Source organism: Castor canadensis, chromosome 4 (genome assembly GCF_047511655.1).
Source record: "Castor canadensis chromosome 4, mCasCan1.hap1v2, whole genome shotgun sequence".
In the NCBI taxonomy this organism is placed as follows: Eukaryota; Metazoa; Chordata; class Mammalia; order Rodentia; family Castoridae; genus Castor; species Castor canadensis.
In genome coordinates, this window is record NC_133389.1 from 26,002,212 (window position 1) to 26,025,747 (window position 23,536).

The window sequence follows — 23,536 nt, forward strand, 5'->3', positions numbered from 1 at the left end:
AAACATTTTGAAGCCTTGCCCTGGCTCTTTGGGAACAAAATCCCCCTTTTCTTTTCTATGCAGGTAAATAATAAGGAAAAAGAAAACAAAAACAAATATAAAAATGGCTAACCATTAAGTTTACCATGAGCTGTTTACTCAAGTGTTCTGTAGGGATTATCTTCTTCCTCCTCAGAAACATTCTGTCATTATTACACTGTATTTACAGAGGACGGCTCAGGCTCAGATCAATGAAGTTACCTGCTCAAGTTCACACACCAGGAAGTAACTCACTCCACAGCTGAAACTCACAGCCAGGAAACTGCCTGACTAGATTTCACCACTTCAGCACCAAGAACTCAAATGCCTTTAGGTCCGCTTTTGTCAATCAGAAAGGGTTGATTTTCCACTTTAATTTTTTAGTAACTCTCCCCCTTACAATTAGCATTTCTTATAGGACTGCTAGCTGAAAGTAATTTGCATAAAATATGGCAACTGGTAATTGCTGAAGGCCTCTTAGCTAACTTGATCAAGCCATTTAACAAACTGAGTCGATTAGAAAGTGACTCAGAAATTGTTTTCTGACACAGGAAAACATGTCAGGAATTAAATTTCAGAAAGCTTCTTGGGCACAAATAGTGATCCCTGGCAAGTCCATTATGAATGGATGCACGTGTCCACTTGTGATCTTTGGCCATTACTCAGATGGTCACACTCACTCACTGTGCCCCTTGTTTTGCCAGCATGAACCTAGATGCACAGCAGCACCCCAGGCACTGTCTGAGGAAGAAATGGGTAAGATCAGGGTTGCATTTCAGCAAACTGTGGGCAATTTTCAGGCAGCATTCAACTTGCTCTGGAGCAAAAGTCAAACATGTCAATGTATAACTCATGCCACTAACAGAGCTAAAAGTGAGGACAAGGATGAGGGGAAGACAGAGGGAAAGCCCCTAGCCCACCCAGCAGAGCTCATGCTGGGAGATGGGGAATGACCTCAAGGGTCACCTTGAGATGAACCTATACAGTAGAATAGTAAGGGTGACAGTATCAAGGGCCACAGACATTCGAGTGATGAATGCTCTGAGCCAGTTGTTCACAGCCTAAACTACACACTGCAATCACCCAAGGAGCTCTGTAAAATACCAGTCCAAGACTGGGGGTGTGGCCGGAATGGTAAAGCATTTGCCTACCAAAGTGAGAGGCCGAGAGTTCAACCTCTATTACCTCAACAATAAATAAATACATACACATATACATACATTCATAAAATAAGAGATCAGTGTTAGGGTGAACACAAAAACTGCCATGTTCAGACCATACCTCCCTCCCCGTCACAGGCAACTTACTGGAAACACCCCACCATTTCCTGAAAAGATCACTCCTGGCCCCAAAGAATGATAGAAATCTACCTTACGCCATTGTAAATGGAGGTGGGGGAAGTCGGTTCAGCAACTGACTGACCTACTCACCTCTTAGCTCCCTTGGCTACTCCTAGCAACAAGCCAATCACAAAAATTTTCTTGGCCTAACCAGTTTCCTGGCACTTTCCACTATCCTCCTGTATCTACCCCCAGTCTGTAAGTAACAGTGGGCTCTAGCTCTCTTGTTGGGGACACCCTTCACAGGTTTCTTCTCCCCATAAAACTTGTGCTAATGTTTTGAGCAGTCTCTCACCTATCCTTCCATGCCTTTTTTTCAGTCTAACATCTGGTGCTGAAACCCAGAACTGGGTTTCATTTCCTCGCCTATCTCACCATGCCTCCTTCAATCTAACATCTTTGCCTCCTCATCTAGCTCAACATGCATTTCAGTCTAACATCCCTTTTTTCAGTCTAACAGTCAGTCCAGCTGGCCTGTGGACCACAACCTGGACCAATCAAATTGGAACCTCTGAGGTGGCACCAACATCTGTATTATTTTTAAAGCATCCTAGGTGATCAAGAACCTAAACACACCACATAGAAATGGAGCACAATTTGGGATTACAACATGATTTCACCTCCTTCTCTTCTCCCTCTCTCCAGTCTCTCTCTCTCTCTCTCTCTCTCTCCCCACCCTCCCTCCCTCTTCCTTGCCTTCTCCTTCTTCCTCCACAACACAGGAAATAAGCATTCTAACACAGAACCAAAATGACAGACAAGAAAGATCTCTACAGGAAGAAGACAAAGACATTCCTCTCCATTGTGCAAGGCCATGGGTACCTTCGGCTCCTTGGAGAGGGTGTCTGGAGTGAGTGCTATTGATGTTCGTAGTTTGTGATCAATACTTGTGCTTTATGTCCAGTATTTAACATTTTGTGAACAGGTCAATCTCTTGGTTTCACATTAGTCATTGCCATCCAATCCCTTTCTTACTCTTGTAAGCTCCTGAATTAAATGAACTCTGTCAGTGATTATCAAAGATAAATACCAGGATGCTCTGCAGGACAACAGCAGTCAAGATTCTTGTGGCACAGAAAGTAGAGGAAAATTAGAGGACCATCCTCCACTAAAGCTGGTGCCAGCTGGACTTTCCACATGCATACCAAAGACCACAAGATGACTGACAAGAGCGGGGCCATGTTTTATGGCTAGGGGACAACTCAAAATTAATAACCCAAGAATTCAAACACTCATAATTTCCACTCTTCATATTATGGGATCTACCATTGCTTAAGTTATAAAAGAGGCTTTTTTTTAAGAACCTGAGAGCTGGAGACATTGTTCAAGTCACAGAGTGCCTGCCTGTCTGCCTAGCAAGTACAAGGCCATGAGTTCAAACCCCAGGACTGCCAAAAAAAAAAAAGAAAAAAGAACAAGAACCTGAGATATGCCATATAAGCTTATTCCATTTAATTTATCCAGCTTCATATCCTGTCACTGCCAGGGGTAGATGGGAAATTAAGATTTGCACACTCTGGTTTGATCCATTGCCATATTCCCAAAACACAACTCTAAGTACATGCAGTTCTTCTTTAATAGAGAAGAAAAGACACAAAAAAGCTTGGACAGACTCCCCAGACAAGCAATGGCTAAGACATGTTGTAAAGTAGCAAACAGTACATCAATGCCTCAGGGTGATAAACGCTGGGTTTCTCCATGTCTCCCAGCTGAACTAGCACCAGCCCTTAAGAAACCAGAGGCCTGCAGGTTCCCTTTGGCAGGTCAGAGCCATGGTGCTGAGCACAAAGTCACTCCATCCCCAATCCTCCCTTTCAGGCTTGCAAAACAGATATTATTCCCCCAGCTCACTTCTGTGAAGAGAGCTTGGGGTCAGCAGGAACATGAGAGATCCTCTAGTCCTGTGCTTTCTTAGCTTTAGCTGCAGGGACTTCACCCCAGAGACCCCAAAATTCTGACTCAGTGTGGGGGCATGGAAAATGTGTATTGCTAACCAAAATATTCCAGGTGCTGCTGCTGGACTGCAAAGTATGCTTTGAGAACCTCTAGCCTGGTTTACCTACTGCCCCCTGCAAGAATTCCTTCCACAACATTCCGAATGTCTCCTGATACAGTCACAGGCTGAGTATTCTGGAAGGCTGTCATGAACTCACAAGGAAGCCCAATACCTCTTAGACCACTGTGGTGTCCAGAGTTGGAGGGAGTTGGGGAGCTCAGCATTCAGGCTCCTTAATAAGGACAATTGGGCGTCCTGTACATGCCATATAACCAGAGGCTTACCACTCAGTGCTACTGAATGTCACAGCCTATTGCATCTTCAAAATCATCCAGCCCAGTGAGTCTCATCTGATGAGCTCTTATGCCCAAACCTCACCCGACACTATATGAATCAGAATTTCTGGGGAATTTTCTTTGCAAGTTCCCCAGGTGGTTCCAACAAGTCCCCAGGCTAGAGACCCACTGAACATGTCCGTCCTCTTCACTTTACAGATAAGAGGACCAAAACAAGGAAAGGACTCCAAACCCTCCAACGGATAAACCTAGCTCTTCTATTTCTAGGACTGAAAGTCTAGCCAGTAGATAAGGCCTCCAAAAGGACAACAGTAATTACTATGGTGCTTGCTAAAAGTGTCACTGACCTGTAAGTTCTATGAGGGCAAAGGACCACATGGGGAACATTTCTAGCTTCCAAAACTCCTAGCATGCATGAGATATCCTACTCAATAACTTGTCAGACTAACTCTAAGTTACAGAACTGGGGCTCCCAACCCTTCCAGTTGACAGGCACGTGGAGCTCCCCAGAATAGGCTGTAAGCCCCATACATGGGCAATGAATCCATAGTACAAGAAGGACTCAACCGTTCTGCTCTCCCAGTTGGGAAGACCCAAAACCACAATTTGGGTGGTGGTTTAAAATGTGTTTGACACATCCTTCAAGAAGTTGAACTTATTTCCCTGTCCTTTGAGTGTGGGCTACACTTATTACTCACTTCTAGCGAATAGAAAGATGATGGGAGTGGCAAGTTCAGCATAGGTCATAAACGGCACCACAGCGTCCCACTTGCTCTCTCTTGATCACTGGCCCTAGGAGAAGCCAGCTGCCATTTGGTAAGGCCCTATGCAGAGAGGAACTCAGGCCTCCAGGCAACAGCCAATTCAGTGACTTTGGAGACAAGACAAGCCTTCAGGTGTCTGCAGCCCCCACCAACATCTTAACTACAGCCTCATGAGATACTGAACAAGAACCACCCAGGTAAGCTGCTTTCAAATTTCTGATCCACAGAAACTGTAAGATATTAAATATTTGCAGAATGAAGCTTCTGAATTGTGGGGTTTTTTGTTACACAGCAATTGATAAATAATACATTTTGCTTCCTCACTTTTTTAAGTAAAAGCACTACAGCACTGGGGGATGTTGTGTAGACCCAAAATGAACATACAACCTATGGCTCCCACATCACTCACAGAGTGAAGGATGAAGCCATGTGTAGAGCAGTCTTACTGGGTGCCATCCATGAGCAGAACTGGGTATACCCTGAAAAGGCAGAAGTGTTCAGAAAATGAGTTGACTCACAGACAAGGGGGATCAGAACATCTTAATCAAGCATCTGGTTATATGACAATTACCAAGGGAAGTAAGGGATGATACAAAGGAAGCTCTGTGATGGGCTTAAGTCCCTGCCCTAAGGTGTACTGAGTGTCTGAGGTGACAAGATTTGTACAATTGACATTACTGGAGAAGAAGGCAGTGGACAGCTTAGTGCTATCTCAAGGAGCAGAGCTGACAGTAAACAGCACAAAACAGAGAGCAGGTGGAACTCCCCACAAGTAACCCAAGCACAGACTCCCACGAAGGCGCACACTGTATGCTGAGCTTCAATCAGAGCCACGCAGCAGATGGAATCAGGAAAAAGCAACTCTGCCTTGGCCAGTCAATGATGGACAAAAGTCCACTGGATCTTGAGCCAGTTTTAGTAATCTGCTCCCAAGAGATTGCCAGGTGGTCACAAGATGAGCAAAAATGTCTTGGCTGCCTTTCGTGAGACATTCTCACCTCTCTCTTTTGTGACCAGGGTTTGTGGACAGAGCTTTCCCTCTTACCCATCCTTCCAGTCTGTGGCGTGCTGCCAGCTCCTTGTCTTGTGATCTCAACCACATCTACCTTGTTGGTCTGAGGCAGCAAAACCACCTTGACTAAGGTGACCTATAAATCTCCATGCCACTATCTCAGAATGCAGACTACCCACTGACCAGAGCCATCAATCTAGCTGTGTGGCCCTAGCCACCACCTTCTCTTCCAGCAGCCCACTCAGGACTTCCAAGGAAGCCCCCAACTTCGCCATGGGGCAACCCCACAGGCCATAGGAAGCAGGGGTGCCTTGGGGGGAGACAGAGCCTGCAAATATCCTCAAGAGACAATCGAGTGCTGGTGAGACCCGTCAGAACTGATTTCCTAGAGAACCACTTGTTGGAGATGTGTCAATTACTGTGATGAAAAGCCTTGGAGAGGAAACCGCAAAGCCAAGTTTCATTACCAGACTGCAGTGAGAGGCTCCATGAGTGAAAGCCATCGCTGCTGGTCTCTTTTGGGATGGGTAATATGTGAGAACTCATCCCCACCCCTAGCTTTTGTGACTCATCCCCAGCCAACCATCGGCCCACTGGAGCCAGTTCTCCATCCCTTCATGCCCAACTGGGTTGCAACTGCGGCGGCATGGAGTGGTCTAATTGTTCTGGACAGCCCCCTCCCTTCACGATGCCAGCATTGGAGCCATCCTTCAGTGCTATGAACTAAGACACTGCCCTGGTAAGTCCCAAAACTGAGAGACCTGGGTGGTGAAGAAGCAGGCTTCCAGCAGGTGACTCAGGGATTAAAATCTGTCTCAAGGTCAGAGAAGAGGGAAGTGTGGCTCTCAGGTACTGCCATACAAGGAAAACTCAGAGCAACCCATAAAGACTCAAAGGGCAGAGAACAGTCCCTTCCCACTTCATCTAGGCCAAGGAGGTACAGTGGTTCACTCCCTTCCACACATGCCCCGCATGCGGTGGCATTTTTGTGGCTCCAAGTTTGTCCTTGACACTCATTTTAACTTCATTTTCCTTGAAAGACATTATTTGAGAATGTGGAACACAGGCCAATCACCCGGCAGTACTCTTAAAAGCACACAGTCATTGAAAAGTTGGATATGCTGAGCAGAGGCAAAGGGTGATGCAAGGACAAGCTGATGTAAAGGTCGTGTTCCCTGTGGCCCCATCACTTCCCATGGGGACTCCTGTGACAGTCTCCTGTGTCTCTCAAAGGTGCATGTTCCCTCTGATCCTTTTTCCAACTTGCAGGCAGTGAGCAGGCAAATCTGATCATCTTCCTCACCTGTTCACATGCCAACACCATCACTGGTCCTCAGATCAGCCCCAGCTCCTAGCTGAGGACTGGATCCTGAGATCCCTCAGCCTCTGTCTGCTGGTCCACATGGAGCTCCCTCTTGTACCAAATCCTGTCCTCCCTTCCAACCCATGTGTGGTTCCCCACACCAGCCTTGCTCACGTTCTCTCTCACCTTCACCAGTGCTGCTCCTGGGATACAGCCCCACCTTTTTCCCCTGAAAAACTCCAGGTCATCTCTGAGATTCCACCCAGGCATTGCCTGCTCCCAAAAGCCTCTTCTGAGCCCCATTCCCTCTGTCCACGTATGTCCCATGGAAGCCCTGGGTGTTCCATCTACAGAGTACTAAGGGACAGTACTGTTGCTGTTCTGTATTTGTCCATTACTCACCCCCAGACTAGCTGTTTCGTGCAGTAACTGCATCTTCCTCTTCCTTATAGCAGCAAAGCTTGCATGATACTTAGCAGATAGTAGATGTTTCACAATTTAAAAAAAGTCAATTAGCAATCTTGATGGCTGACAGGTTATTTCTGACTCCTTATCTTGTGACCTTGTGATGGTTTCCTAAACCACACAAGCACCATCACAGTGTCCTTCCTCCTGGAACAGTGGTAGCCTCTGGACAGCAGCATCAGCATCTCCTGGGAAGGTGTTAGAGATGCACATTCTTAGGTCCCACCCCACACCTCCTGAATGGGGAGCTCTGGGGGGACCCCAGCACTCTAGTTTAATAACTCCTCCAGATGATTCTGACACAGCTCAGAGTCACTTCTAAGTGACTTCTAGAGCCTTCTAAGACCACGAGAAGCAGCTTAGGCTGTACTCAGTGAGGAGCCACAGTGAACACTGTCTGGCCACTGCCCCTTTTCCAGGCTGGCAAGGGACCAGATTTGGAAATACTTCACCCACCGCCCTTCCCCTTAAGAAGAATCACCAGGGAACAAAGGAAGCCAGGCAACACAGGTGCTGTGCTCCAGGGAACTGTCTCACTATCCCTGGCAGAGGGGAGGCCCTGAGAAGGCCCTGGCCTGGACAGAGTTCACCTGAGGCTAACGCCAGCGCTGAGGCACCTTCATTCCACAGATGCCAATTTCTGGCCATCTGTCACACCAGAGACAACAGAACCACAATTAGGAAGATCTTGGCTGTCAGGTGGAGGTCAAAGTTCAGTCCCACAATGAAGGCTATAGCTGTGGGCTGAATTTACTAGGTTTTCCTGCCCACCCCAACTCCAAATCACAGCATAACATAGTCAGGACCTACGGATATAACTAAGAACTAGAACTGTACAACTTCCTAGCACTAGCATTTCTCATAAACCCTCCCATCTTTCATTTCACAGGTAATCATTTTTGAGCTCCACTCTGTACAGGGTAAACCTGGTCTTACTAGCCTAGAGGACTGCAATCTTGGCTGTGTATTAGAATCACCTGAGGAACTTTAAAAAATTCTGATACTTAGACCAGACCCCAGACCCCCCAGAGTGGGACATCAGTATTTTTTGAACTCCCCAGATGATTCCCACGCAGTCAATCCGGGACTTTAAACAAAATGGTATCTGGACCCCCACCCCAGACCACATAGATGAGAGTGCCTAGGATGGAAACCCGGGGGTGCTTGTGAAACATGTGCACACACAAACATGTGCATACATGCATCTGTGTTCCAGGTGACGTCTTCTTTAAGAGGCAGAGAGAGGCCATGTGATAATCTGACGTATGGTACAACGCATAATGATCAAATAAGGAGAATTAGCACACTCACTGCATTAAACATTCATCATTTCCTTGTGTTGGGAACATTCAAAATCTTCTCTTCTAGCTATTTTGAAATAGGCAGTGAATTTCTTTCTGTGCTATAGAACACTTGAGCTTATTCCTCCTACTGAACTATAACTTTATACCAGTCAACCAACCTCTTCCTATCTTTCTTCCTCTTATGCTTCCCACCCTGTGGTAACCACTGTTCCACTCTCTTTTTCTAGGAGATCAACTTTTTTAGCTTCCACAAGTGAATAAGAACCCTGGTATCTGTCTTTCTGTCACTTTACAGAATGTCACATAACAGCTCCCATTGTAAGAAGCAAACAGGTAGAAAATACCGTTAACTCTTCAGTTTACAACTTTGATTTTAATGAGGGCAATGTTACTCTAACACAAATTACACAGTGGGGACACTTCAGGATTCCCCCAGAGAATCTTTTTGTGGAAATGCTGACATTTATATAGCAAGTTTGCTTTAAAAAGTTACGCCTACAAAAATCCTTCATAAAAACTCTTAAGATTTCCTCTTCACAGTTGGAGTTGTTGCTTAGTGTGACCTGTTTTATGCCAGCCATCTAAAACCTGATGACCAGAACAATTGTTCTCCCTCATGACTGGTGTAGTGGGAGGGGAACTGGGCCGGAAATTAGGAGAACTGGGCTCTGTGCACCGTGTCACATCTACTTCCCCATGGATCGTGGGCAAGTTATGTGATCTTCAGTTTCCTCATTTACGAAGTAAGAGAACAAATACTCTCAAAGATGGTTTCCTTCCAGCTCAAACATCATGTGGTTCTAATTCTCTTCTGAACAACATCAGTCTTGCGGAAAGGCTAACTTTATTACTTTGGTTTTCCTAGAAACGGGTAATTATTTGGAAGAGACTACCTTGAATATCCAATTCCGTAATACAAAAATGCAGTAATTAATTTGTATACATAATATACTGAAAATAGTAAGGCTACAAAAGTAAGAGAGAGCGCCTGTACTGATGGAATTAGTGAGGAAGACAATTGTACATCTATGATTCAACAAAGAATGAAACAGACACTAAGGCATAAAACACAGAGGCTGCATGTTAGAGTGCTTAAAAAAGAAGTCCACAATAAGTAGTAAAGTTGTTTCTACTGGGGACAAAAGAACACTCAAAATGGAATCAAACTTGGATTTTAGTCCTGGTCCTATCAGATAGTGACTATGTCGTCTAAGATAAGCCACCCATCTGCCCAAGTTTAAGTTTTCCTATCTGTAAAATGGGCATCCAATACTACTGACCCAACATACTGGACAGTGCCACTAAGAGGTTCAAAGAAGACATTATTATAAGAAGGCTTTTACAAAATGGTGTTTAATGTAAATTGCACAAAACTGTGGAGGTATTCATACCATACTTACCACGTATTCCATACATTTTAGACTGACAATTTTTAAGAACCAGAATTTTTAATGAGAAAGTCTAGAGATTAAACTGAGGACAGGATTTTTTTTTTTTTTTTTTTGGTGGAAATGGGGTTTGAACTCAGCACCTTGTGCTTGTTAGGCAGGTGCTTTACCACTTGAGCCATGACCTAAGTCCAGGATAGTATCTTCCATTCAGGCTTCTTTTCTTATTTTCCACCTTCATAATTTTCTCATTTTCTTATTAAATAAAATATTAGTTTATTTATAAAATATTTTTTAAAAATTCTTTCTTCAACTCAATCTTACTTTATCACAACTAATGTCTTATGCGTGTTCCTGGGTCTGCCTCCTGGGTCTCCAGCTGTCTACTTTTCTTTTAGGTATCCATTACTGGAGAGGAAAGATCTTATTTCAAATAATCTAAGTTTAAGGCAACAGTTTTAGATTACTGAAATCTGACACTGCTGTTAGTGATGATAATTAAGTAATAATTATTTCTTACCAATAGTAGAGGTAGAACAAAAAAACAAGGTTATTTATTATGGAATATAAATCCTGAACTCAGGAGAGTGGATCTAAACACTACATTGTTTGTGGGTTAAAAAAGACAAGAAAGTCAGCAGCTAAAGGACTGTGAGAGTTTGGATTCTGGGAATCTGCTTCTGGATAAAGGAAGAGAGAAGCCCAAGGATGTTGTTACTGTTACTGCCTGTTGTTTCATAAATGGACTTCAGGTTCATGTTCAAAGACGGCTCATAATAAAAGGATGAGAGGATTAACTTCACTTGAAGAATAAGGACATGCACAAAAATTATGAAACAGAACTTTGAGTTTTTAACTAAAGTACTTAAATAAACTAAGAACAGTTTTACTTTGGACTCATGAACCTGTTCTCCTCCACTGAGAGACGCAACAAAATGAAGAAGGACCTAAATTGGTTTTTTTCTTTTATCTTTAACTTATGTTCAGCTTGAGAAAATGGGAAAATACAGAAAAATGGATAGATACTCAGGTCACAACATGCCCAGAATAATTTACCAGACATATTCCCACTCACAGGGTAAAAAGCCCTCTCCTTACCCTGCATGCCCTAATGCTCTTCTCTCTATTTGGATGACACACATTTCAAGGGTTTCATTACATTTGCAGATGGGTGGGTCATTAAAGCCCCTTTGAGTCCCATCTGTGGTCACTGGAACTGTGTAATAATTTGTATGAAAAATTTCATTTTCTCTCCTTCAATCTAAAAATCTCAAAGCAGTCCACTGTAGCTACTCCACTGTCATCTTCCTTATTCTCTCTTACAAATAAGCTCATTCCAGATTTTGAACTTCTCTGTCTCTTTTGTTCTGCTGAAAGAGCTATAATGCCCTACTGTTCTGAATCCTCTAAAAACCCACCACTACCTGAAGCCAATGTCTTGGTCTCCGACAAGTACACAAGCTTGTTCTGCTATCTGAGTGTCCTGTGGCTTTCACATATGTTATTGAAATTGCACCATTTTATCTCTTATTAGCAGACAAAATGGTCTCAGAATGACTGGAGAAAACCTTAAATCCAAAGAAATGGAAAGTTTAACAAAGAACTATAGACAATTGCTCTGATGAATCTTAAATAACTATACCTCTTTAGAAAAATCAGTTTAAGAGCCAGGTCACTGATAAATAGAAGAAATTTGGGCTTATACTTAAGATGAATTATGATAGAGTAATTTACTTCATTTCAGGCTGAAGGGTCATGATTCATAAATTCTTAGGTCTGGTAGGACTTTCCAGTGATCATGCCTCCAAAAACAATCATGGAAGGGAACACTTTCCCAGAGAATAGAAAATTTGCCACCTCAAAATTGTTATTATCAGTTCTTCCAAAGAGATCAGTAACAATCTAGAACTATATGCAAGTGGAGTGACAGATTTGTCCCTTTATGAATAGTTATTAAAGGCTAACTGGAAGTTTTCCTTCCTTCCTTCTTTCCTTCCTTCCTATCTTTTGGTGGTACTGAGGTTTGAACTCAGGTCCTCATACTTGGTGCTGTACCACTTGAGCCACACCCTCAGCCTGGAGGACTTCTATTTCTAGAGTATGGTGGACTGTTATATTTATCCTTTCCTTTGTGTGAAATATTGTTAAAGTAAAATTGAGTTGAATAAATCATTGTAGAAGATACAAAAGGCTCCACGGTTGAGGTGGTCTCCAAAAAGTCGGTAGGGACAACTCCCTCCCAAGATGGGCCTTTCCAGAGGGGTAGACCCCTGCTGCTCACACCCTTCTCTTTACCATGGCTATACATCTGAAGGGTGAGTGGGGATCTGTGGTTTCTTTGGACAGACAGCAATAGAAACGAAAGAACATGTCACCTCTAAGGTTTCTAGGGGGAAAGGAACTCAAAACTAAGTCTTCTTCCTCCCTAAAAACCCAGTGAAGGCTCTGATAAGGCGGTAGAGGAGGACTTTTCACCACTCAGTTCCCCTTTGCCCAACCTTATTAAATTCAGCAAATACATTTTTCTCATGGTAACATTCCTTGACTTCATGAACGCTAGGAAAAAAACACCTATGAGCTTGGAAGAGGGTGCTGATCTTGAGAAGGCATGGTTAAACAGGTGGCCTCTAAAAGCCAGAAAGAATCCCAAAGCTTCTTTTGAAAAGCTAGCATCAAGAAGAGTTACCTGGGAAGGTAAATCCTAAGTCCGGAGCTTAGAATGATTGATCACTCTCCACAAGGAGAAGCCTTGGCCATGGATGAGAAATTCTGTTACCCATATGGAAACATTGGGTGGAAGAAGCCTCAGCCAGCTATCATAGCCTACATTTTTACATATTTTGGTGGTGGTGGTGGTGGGACTAGAGTTTGAACTCAGGGTTTCATGCTTGCTAGATAGGCACTCTACCACTTGAGCCACTCCACCAGTCCTTTTTTTTGTGTGTTTGTTGGGTATTTTTGAGATAGGGTCTCAAGAACTATTTGCTTGGGCTGGCTTCAAACCTCAATCCTCCTGATCTCTGCCTCCTGAGTAGCTAGGATTATAGGTGCCGTGAGCCACAGAGCCTGGCCATTTTTACTTAACAGCTGCTGGGATAGAAAGCCTCTTTCTCCTTCATCACTTTCATCTCTTCACAGGACAGAGTGGGCAAGAAGGAGGAATTCAGAAGGAGATTGGTAGTTGACAGGGCTCCAGATACCTCTGTGACGTCTCTCTCTGTCAGGTCACCTGCCATATTAGGAAAAGCCTGAGGAACTAGTCTCAGGTAGGGAAATACATCTACATTTACCTGTGTCTAATTAGTGGAAATTTATTCATCCAACCTCTGCCCTCCAGCTGCCACCTGAATGGCACGTTGGGAGCAGATGAGAAAGTTCCTAGTCATGGGCAGGCAGAGAACTTCTCTCCGGTGCTCCCCTCTGTTCAGGCTCTAAGACGAATCAGACTTCCTCCTGCTGGCATTGAGAAACTGGGTGATTTGAGTGTACCTTCTCAGTGAGCACAAGAAAGAAACCTGGGTGAAATTTAAATAAAAAACTTCACAAGATAGGGAAGGATTTCAGGCTTAAGATGTAGGGGTAAAGAAAGCCTAGATGTGTGGGTCTGAGTGTTCAGGCCACTTTTACTCAGATAAGACGACTTGCCAGGAGGACTGCTGAGCAGCACATAGACAGCCTCACAAGACCAAAAGGCCAGGGGACTCCATAGGGTGAAGGCCTGATAATAAGCCACTTCATACTTGGGGTAGGACCCTAAAGAGCTAGACCTGAGGAGTAAGAGAATACAAAAATAAACTTACTTCATGTCATTTTAGTGGTCTAAAAAATCTCAACACAAACTGACCCCATATTTCCAGTCTCCCAGAAAGTCTGCAGAAGTTAATTGAAATCCTCTTAGAATACTTATCTTTATCATCATCAGCCAAAGCTCCAAGTTGTCACATCATCAATTATTAAATATCACTGATTATATGAGACTTTATTACTTTATGTACCAGTGAAAAAGAAAAAGTGCTACCAACTATAAATGTAAGACTCTATTAATTGATTTCATAGATTAAAATGAAAAATCTACATATCTTAAAAATGAAATATAGATACAGCTGAATATATGTTATATATACATATATATATATATATGTATATATATATGTATAACAGCTGAATATATGTTATACATACATATATATATATATATATATATATATATAGCTTTAAGTCAGGGGATCTCACTATGTGGTCGAGGCTGGTGCCTGGAGCTAACTGTGTAACCCAGGCTGACTTCAAACTGACAATCTTCCTGCCTCAGCCTCCCAAGTGCTGGGATTTACAGGCATGCACCATCATGCCCAGGTATACAGATATTTTCTTCAAAACAATATTCAACACACATTAAGAGATAACTAAGCATACAAGGAAATATGACAACATAAATATGAAGCAGCAAGAGAATCAGAACTAGTGACAGAAGAAAATGTGCTTAGATATTCCAGATGGAAAATTTCCCAAAGAGAATGTAAAACATCTACATTTAGCATTCCCATGAAGATAAAAGCTGGACTTAAAAAATTACAAGAAGAAACCAGAAACTATATAAAGCATAACAGATTTTTAAAAAGAACTATTCATAATATACATGTATATTATAACACATAATATATATTATATGCTATAGCATATAATATATTCAGCTGAATAATATATAATATATATAATATATTCAGCTGGGCCTTTTATGGAAAGTTCCATCCAACCCTCATGTTCCATGGTTTCAACACCTCGAATGTAATCTTTAGGTCAATCTGTTGTCATCCATAGTAGTAGAGCTGCCTGTCAGTTTCTACAGAGAACTGCAGAGAAACAGTTACCAGCCCCTTGTGGAAGCCAGCATACAGTGAGTGTTTGTTAAGTGCTGCACAGATATTAATTCTCCATCCTTACAACAGCCTGTGAAATGGGAGCTGTCACTCATCTCTATTACATACAAAGAAAGTGATGCATAGACAGGTAAGTAACCATGCTCACATACACTGTTGATCATTACCTTTCTCTTTGCCAATGTGACCTGCCTCAATTGTGTAGTTGGTCTTTGAGGGAGCTGAGAAATATTAGCTACTTCCTGTGAACTTTCTTGTCTGTTTCTTGGAGAACTTTGTGGCATGAGGTCATTTTGCTATCTTGAATTTCCTCACTATCTTCTATATCTCTTACCCCCCTCCTGTGTGTTTCATCTTTTTTTTTTTTTTAAGTCTCTTCAGGTTACACTCTGAAATAGTTTCTTCTGATCTGTCTTCCAAGTCACAGTATGTCTCTTCAACTGTATCTAATCTGTGGTTAAATCCATCAGTTTGTTGCATTCCCAATCTTACTGAATTTCCATTGTAGATATCTAGTTACAACTTTGAAATCAGAGATATGCTGTTTCCTCTTTTGAAAAATGGCTTTCTACATACAATTGAATTTTTTAAACCACTAAACTCAAATAGAAAAATGGATAATCCACCAAAAAAAAAATAGGAAATAATCCTATAGAAAAATGTTTAATTATTTTGCTAACCAGAATGTAGGCAACAAAGCTTTCTTTTTTTCTTTACCAAATAAGTAATTACCAAAAAAGTTACTGTATTTTCTCAATGATGTATTAAGACTCCATCATGGACAGCATACTATCAGTGTAGGCTAAACTGGTATGCCATTTTTGTAGAGCCATTTAACACAATGCACTCACAACACTGGCTGAGTAATTTCACTATCCGGAAATATATACCATGGATACAATCCAGATTATAGAAAAAGCACAGGCACAAAGTGGCTTACACAATGACACAGAAAGGAGAAACTGAGAGCAAACTTAATGTTTACTAATGGGGAAATGCTGTGATAAATTAAGGAGTCTCCAAATGTTAAACTATGCATCCATGAAAACTTATGTTTACAAAGAATTTATATCATAAATATTGTTCTAATATTAACTGAAAGAAGATGAAAATTAAAAGTATGTGTACAGCATAGTCTCAATTATTTAGTTGTGTTTTAAAATGAGCTGCAAAAAATAAACAAAAATAAAAATAATTTTAAAAACACACAAAAAAATAAACATAGCAAAGTATAGGTGGAGTCAAAGCATCACAGGTAGATTTGTTTATTATTCTTGCTACTTCCCATAATGAATATGTATTACTTTCTAAAATAGGAAAAATTAATGTTTCCCTTTTTTTTTTTTTCAATGTTGGGGATCACACCCAAGGATTTACTCACATTAGACAAGTACCACTAAACTCCATCCCCGATCCTAAATGTTTTCATTCTAATTATTTACTGTAAAGATGATATAAAAGAACACTACAGGAAGTTTCATTAAATAATCTCACTCCATTAATCCAATCATTTCCATTTTTCTGAGGTTCCTCTCAGTACTACTTGTGTGTACACACACCTTTGGCACAGATGTAATTAGTTTCAGATGGAACGTATGCCTTGGTCTCTCAGGATTAGGTGATCTGGAAATGAGACAAGTCATTAAATGTTTTTCCTGCCTGGTCTTCCTCCATCAACAAACTCTAGCAACCAGGAAGACAGAAGAAGGGTATCCCAGCAGCACTGAGTGTCAGGAGGATGGGGCAAACTCCTGACTCCTAGCCCCAGCCTCCTTGCTGACCTCTATGTAACCTTGGCAAGCCATCTGACTGCTCTCAGCCCAAGTTTCCTCCTTTGTACAATGGGCAAGAAGGGCTGACTAGAGGCCTCTAAAGTCTTTCAGGTCTGCTCTCTGTGAATGTGTACAAAATCTACAAACAGCCATCAACACTGGGGAAATTTTATACAAATCAAATCAGTTTAAATATAAAAGGAAGGTGGGCTATTTTTTTAAATGCTTCCTGAAGGAAATCTTCACAGACAGTCTTTTTATTTTTGTTAATCTAGACATTGATATATTGACAGATTAGCCTCACACAGAGCTAGGTGCGTTTACATAACCAAAGGAGAAATTTGAACACTCTTCTTCACTGAGGTTAGGCTGCTCTGAAAAAGATTAATTAACTAATTAATGAATGAAAAGTCTGAATTATACAGTTTCTTTAAGTTTTATTGTTTCAGTTTCTAAGTACTTAAATTGTTTTCCCCTTCTCCCCCAAAAAGAGAGGATGAATACTTCCCACTTTGCCTGTTTTAATGCAAGAAAAAGGCTTACCACAGGCTTGAGTATTCCAAAAGAGAAGTCTGAATCAATGAACTCTTACTGTAAACTTTCAAACTACTACTCAAATGACTGAAAAAGAGTTTCATTCATTTTCTGAAGCAATGACTTATGTACTGCCTAACTTCACTTACACAGTGCAACAAGTTTTTTCTATCTGCTGATGGAACTCAGAGACTGCTGCTGAACTTGAACTAACCTTGCCTTTGTTCATTCCTACAAAGATGCTGATGAGGCTGGCCTGGAGTTGCCTAAGATATGGGAAGTTCTTGCTTTTGAGGGCAGATATTAACAGAAGTACAGGCCACCCTGTAATTAACAATTCTATTTTGATCCATGCTCTCGATTTAACTCAACACTCGGAGAAGCTTCTCTGAGCTCCTGCCAGTCTTTGGCAAAAGAAATTCTCTAACATCATTTTTGCAGACACATTTGTCCCGTCATGTCTCAAAAACCTTCCCAGAGGCAGCTTAACACGAAGCTAAGGAAGTTTAAACTCAGAGGCCCTCACTTGGTCTTCATAGAACCCTTCCAAGTTATCATTTTCTTAAAGAGAATCTCCCCCTCGCCCTCGTTCACCACCACCACCGCCCCCCCGCAAGGTACCAGGGTTTCATACCGGTAATCCTAGCTACTTGGGATGCTCAGCTCAGGAGGAAGTAATTCAAGAAACCCTATCTCCAAAATAACCAGAGCAAAACAGACTGGAAGTGTGGCTCAAGCAGAAGAATGCTTGCTTTGCAAGTGCAAAGCCCTGAGTTCAAACCCCAGTTGCACAAAAAAAAGGGGATCCCAACAAAACTGAGCCCTTCCCTTCCACTTCCCTGCTCCATGAGCCCACTACCCACTGCCCAGGCAGCAGCAGGGATTATCTTGTGGCTCACGTTTGCTGCCAATGACGGGTCTGCTTCCCACCCTTCTGAAGACAAACTGCCATGTGCCAAGGCGACAAATTTGAAGGGTTTTGTTGTTTTGCCTCAAAAGATGAACTCAGCATGATGACCAGCTTAGAACATGTAGTCTAACAGACAATGTTTATTCTAATATGAAATTATTCATATGGAAAGTTCCACAAAATTAATCATACATTTATTAAGTCACCTTTATTGAAAAGAGCCAAGTTATAATAAAAAAAGCCTCTTCCAGAAGCAGGGGCATGAGTATGTTACAGCATAATACATAATAACCAGTACCCCTTACAACACTGGTCCCTAGCTAGGGGTGATTTTACTGTCTAGGGGATATTTGGCAATAACTGGAGACGTTTTTGGATCGTTACAACTTGAGGAAGGGATGTTGTAGAGAGCTACTAGCATCTAACGAGTAAGCTAGGGATGCTAATCAAAAACATCCAACAATGCACAGGACAGCGCCCACATACACAAATACAAGGCATTACTTAGTCCACCGTATCACAGTGCCATGGTGGAGAGGTGGAGAATCCCTGCCTTAAAGTAGAGGTCATGTGTAGACAGATAAGCAAAGATTCCCACTGCAAAACAACCTTTTGACCTCGGGGTGAGGTGTGTGAAGGCAGGTTGACAGGTGGCTCACAGAGAGCTGCTATCTGACATCAGCTACCATCCCATGATAAAAAGCAAAGAGGCCTCTGGGGGGTTAATAAAATGGAAATTATATATATATAAGCAATGGAAACTCCAGACTTCTGTCAATCATGGGACTATAAGGACCCTGTGGGGAGGTGGTGGCATGGTACCAGAAGCACAGGAAAAGCCCCTTGCCTCCACCTTACCTCTAGCACCCACTTGTCTGGACATAACATTCTCTCACTGTGGTAGACACAGCCTTTTGTACCATAGTGAAGCTTAAAGAGCAAAGACCCCTTGGATGACAGAACACAGTGACTTACATTCATATTCAAGAGAAAGTGACGCAGGACAGATTGTTTTTCCCCTGAGACCAGTTTTCATACAGTGGAGGGCCTGGAACAGCTCAAAATAGTGAAGAGGGACAAGAGGAGAGCAGGTTCTGAGAAGGAAGGGACTAGGTGAAGATGCAAACAGCAGGTAGGCAACAGTAAGCTGTCACCTACTCCACAGACTCTCTGCAGGAGCCTGCAGAGAGGGACCCATGCAGAGAGGAAAAGAGGTCACATTCCTGGCTTGAAGAACATTACAGGCCAGTTTAGCTCAGGTGCAAACACTCCAGGAATGCTTGAAAGAATGGTAGGGAAGCAGGGCTACTCTGGTAGCTGGAACAGGAGGCAAGGGTCTGTGCAGCTGCAGGATTTCGGAGTACTTCAAGTCACTGGGTGATGCCCCTGCCTGACACCTAGCACAGTCCTTGCCACACACAAGACCTAGCTCAGGCAGCGCTTGTTGAGAGAAAGGAAGCCATTACAAATTATCAGAGTCTACAGGCTCTACAGATGTCCTGTTTTTCTTGCCACCTTTGTCGTTCCCCTGAACTTGGGAACGAAGTCTTTCTTTGCCATCAGAATTCTATTTCATCTTGCAAGGCCAGTTTAGCTTTTCTCTATAAATTCCTGCTTTGGGGCTCCTTCAGTTTTTTTCTTTAGCAAGTACAGGGACTGAGTACATTTGTCTAGTACTTATCAGAATTTCTATGTCTCTTTCATAATGGGCCCAAAGAAAAGATTTGAGGGGGGCTTTCAAGTTCATAACAAAAATAATATAATGTGGTTTTCTCTGTTTTAACAGAATTTAAGGGAGATCAGAAATAATTTAGGAAAAAAAAGTTCATTGTACCAAGAAGTTGAGTTAAACCAGTTACCAAAAATTACTGAAGGTCAATGTAAAAAGACAAAACGTACAAGGCATATAGAACATTCTCAGTGCCTAATAAATGAAAAACCACAATTCTATGAGATCACAGTGTGTGTGTGTGTGTGTGTGTGTGTGTGTAACATGTTCTAGCTTTTCTTTTTGTTGCCCAAGTTGGCATTTTATGAGTTTACCCCAAAAACCCTTTTACGTCCATCAGGACAACTTAGACTATGTCAGGACAACATCTATATCTTAGACTACATTTCTTGACAATAAGCTGTATAACTTATAACCTATATAAGTGCTCAAATATTTGCTAGTAGGCTGAGGAGTCACGATTTCTTGCCAGTCTGGATCAAGATCCCAGGATAAACATAGTAATAGATTCATTAAACTGACGAGCAGAAGGACAGCAGACCATTTGATACAGTTCCTAGGTTCCCAGCCACAGGCAATGATGAGGTTTTAAAAGCACTCACCCATCATCACCTCTAGCGCCAGTTTGGCAGGGAAGGGCTGGTCCCATTTTCATGCCTCTCTCTCCGCTCCTCTATTGATTCATTCCTTTTTCAGCTGAGTGTCCCATCTGCTGTCTTTCTGTCCTCACAGATTCTGCATCTCTCTGAGCATTAAGGCTTTACGGTATTAACCTTTGGTTCCCTGTGATAATTACACTCACAGTGCTTTGTTCAAAGGAACTTCCTACTTTTTTTAAATTTTTTTCTTTAATGTAGGGTAACTGAATTGGAAAAAGGATCTAGAGTACGGCTTTCCTTGCTCTGCTCCTGTCTGACAAACACCCCAGCGCAGAAGTTATGGCCCGGTGCGGAAGAAGACCCGAACTAGCCACACAAAAAGTAGTACCATAGTTAAAATACAGTTTACTCAAGAATTGAAGAATCGGGATCAGAAGACATAGTCTCTCCCCGTTGTCTCCATATGCCCCCCCCCAAGTACACTAGGCAACCCTTCAGTCAAAAAAAAAAATGCCCCTTCCACTTAGTAGGTACTCAGCAAATACATATTACAGTTAACATTACAGCTACCTTGAACATGGTAGGTACACAAGCTCTTAAATTGAGAACATCATGACCCATCAGCTTTTCACATAGTAGGTGCTCAAGAAATAGCTTTTAAATTAAGCTGTACTTAGGACGGCTACCTTGCACGTAGTAGGTCCCCAGTAAAAGCCTATGAAATTGAATAGTAGCAGACACTCACTCTTTGGAGAACCCGGCAGAGGTGACATTAATCAAATCCCAGGCACAGATCCATGAATGGAAATGCGCGTCTCGAGGTAGCGCTTTCTAGAGCGCTGGAGAGGCGCGTGACAGTGCGCGGCCGCGGCGTGCACCGCGCTCAGCCGCGACCCGGTGGACCCCCCGCTGGTTCCCGAGTATTGATTAGCGATCTGACTCCATTCCCCAACACAGGGGCGGGAAACCCCTCCTCCACCAATTATCACTTCGGGGCCGCACCTGGAACTCCCACCACGGGCCGCCGGCCGGGCATCCGCCCACTCCGGCTTCTCTTCGGATTCCAGAGTAGCGTGCAGAACAAAAGCAAAAGCCTGCCCGGCTTGCGATTGCTTTTCTGATGGAGAGTAAGAGGCAGGGGAGCCGGCCGGGCACGAGCTGTGATGTCAACCCCCCAGCCACAGCCCGCGCACCGCCCGCCCTACCCAGTAGTTTCGCCTCGGGATCGCCAAGCCGGGGAAATCGAGGGTCCCCTCCCTCCCGGGGGCCGCGAACCCACACAGTGGGCGCCTCTGTCGGGTGGGTTGGTGGGGGCAGACTCTATTAACCCTTGAACGGGGACGGCAGGAAGCTAGAAGGGAGGATAATAGGGGACTGGGGCAGACCCTACAACCGGGATCCGAATGTCAACTCCTAGTGCGAACCGCCCCTCGGAGACCCGGAACACAAGGGACTGTCCCCAGGGGTGGGGTCCCCTCACGACACCCAGCCCCTATGTCCTCCTCCCCTATACACACCCACAGGAGAGCCTCGCGGCAACCTTCGCATCCAAACTGGCGATCGAGGGGCAGAAGCGGCGCGCTCGGGCCGCAGAGGACGAGGTCACCGAGGGCGGCCGGGTGGGTCCCGTGCGAGACAGCCTACCGCTTGCAAAGTCGCTAGTTTGATGTTTGCCTGGCCCTGGGGGTTCGTGCCTAGGTGAGGCGGGGATGCAGAGAGAAGGGGGAAAGCACCATTCCTTCCTTCTCCCAGCTTCCCGGGAGCCCACGGAACTCCGGGAAGCGCAGACAACGGGAGGAGAAAGCCGGCGAATGGAGAGCCACTTACCCGGGCAGTGGCAGAGCCGGAGCGCGGCGGCCCGGGCGCGAGCGGCGCCTTTGTCTGTGGCCGCGGCGCCGGCGCGCTCGGCCAGGCGGGTCCCAGCCCCGGCGCGCGGCGAGCTCCCGCCGCCGCCCCGACAGCCCGGCTCGCGGCTCCCGCTCGGGCTCGGGCCCGGCCCCCCCCCGCCCGCACCGCCGCCGAGGCTCCGCCCCCCAGCCAGGCCCCGCCCCCGGCCCGCCGGGCCCCCACCTGCGGCGTCGCTAGGAGCCCGGCCCTGGGCGGCCAAGGGGGTGAGGGGGGTGAGGGGGCGGCAGCCTCCAGCGCGCGCCCCGCTCCTCCCTCCGCAGCTCCGGGGCCGAGCGCGCGCCTCGCACACCGGCCTTCCCCGACCCAGCCCTGGAGGCAGCCTCACCTGGGCAGCCTCCTGCGATGAGTCCCCGTCCTGGGGCAGCCCGACTTTCCTGTTGTCAGGGTCCCCCGTCACCTTACAAGCGGCCCTCACTCCTGCCCAAGCAGGGAATCCCCTCGGGCTCTGTCCGGGAGGGGGTAGGTAGCTGGAAGTACAGTCCTTCTGAGCCCCGGCCGAAATCCAGCCTCCTCGCTGGGTCAGCCGGCGCTGCGGGGGCGACGAGAAGAAGGGACCGGCGGGAACCGGACGGCACCAGCAGGGAGGACACCAGCGTGGGCCCGAGCCCGCACCGCGCCCGCCTGGGGCCGAGGGGGCGCCGAGCTTCAGTGCGCGGATCCCGAGTCAGCCTTGGATTCATTCACCGCGGGACGCCTGGGCTGTGCATCCCTGCTCATCTGCACCGCCGAAATAAAACTAACAGAAGGGAAACAAGATTCGGGGAACCAGAGAATAGGAGAAAGAGGAGCCACCAGAACTTTGGCAATAACTGGTGTTTATGTGATGCCTTCCAGCAAGCCCAAAAAGCTCCACGCCAAGTTAGACGCATCACCGAATGCGTGCATCCCCTTGGAACCTCTGGGGAGCCTCTTTCCTAGGCTGAGAAAAATGCGATAACCTAAATATTGTGTAATGAGGTCACTAGTGGGGTTAGCTGCCCACGAGCCCTCCCTTCTCCCAACCAAAACATTCAGAGTGACAACCACACTTAGACACTTCCTAGGGCCTGTTGTGTACTCCGGTTACTTCTTGTTTCATCCTCCACCAGAGCCTCGTACAATTTCAGGTGCTTAATAGATGCTCAGTAATTGTTGAAAGAATTAATCTGTGGATTATAAAATTGTTTTGATTGTAAGGTGTGCAAAAAACTTAAAAATTGCGGCATCACATTGGAAAATGCATTAAGTGGTTAGCACAGGCATGGTCCTATGAATGACAGCAGCTATCTGCATTAACCTGAAAGAATAGGTAGGGAAAAGGACTGAATGTGTAACAAACAAA

At 44.4% G+C, this 23,536-nt stretch overlaps 1 protein-coding gene across 4 annotated transcripts in view; it reads right to left on the reverse strand.

Annotated features, from left to right (window-relative positions):
- Positions 1 to 22,862, reverse strand: part of Mapk4 (mitogen-activated protein kinase 4) — a 128,705-nt gene extending 105,843 nt beyond the window's left edge. The window contains exon 1 of one of the 4 annotated variants that reach the window (XM_074069830.1): positions 22,541 to 22,862. The gene's annotated coding sequence lies outside the window, so the exon portion shown is untranslated. Of the gene's footprint in view, positions 1 to 21,052; positions 21,181 to 21,824; positions 22,064 to 22,134; positions 22,246 to 22,540 lie in introns of those variants that run through there. The other 3 variants (XM_074069829.1, XM_074069832.1, XM_074069831.1) reach the window with 3 other exon arrangements.
- Positions 22,863 to 23,536: the final 674 nt, after the last annotated feature.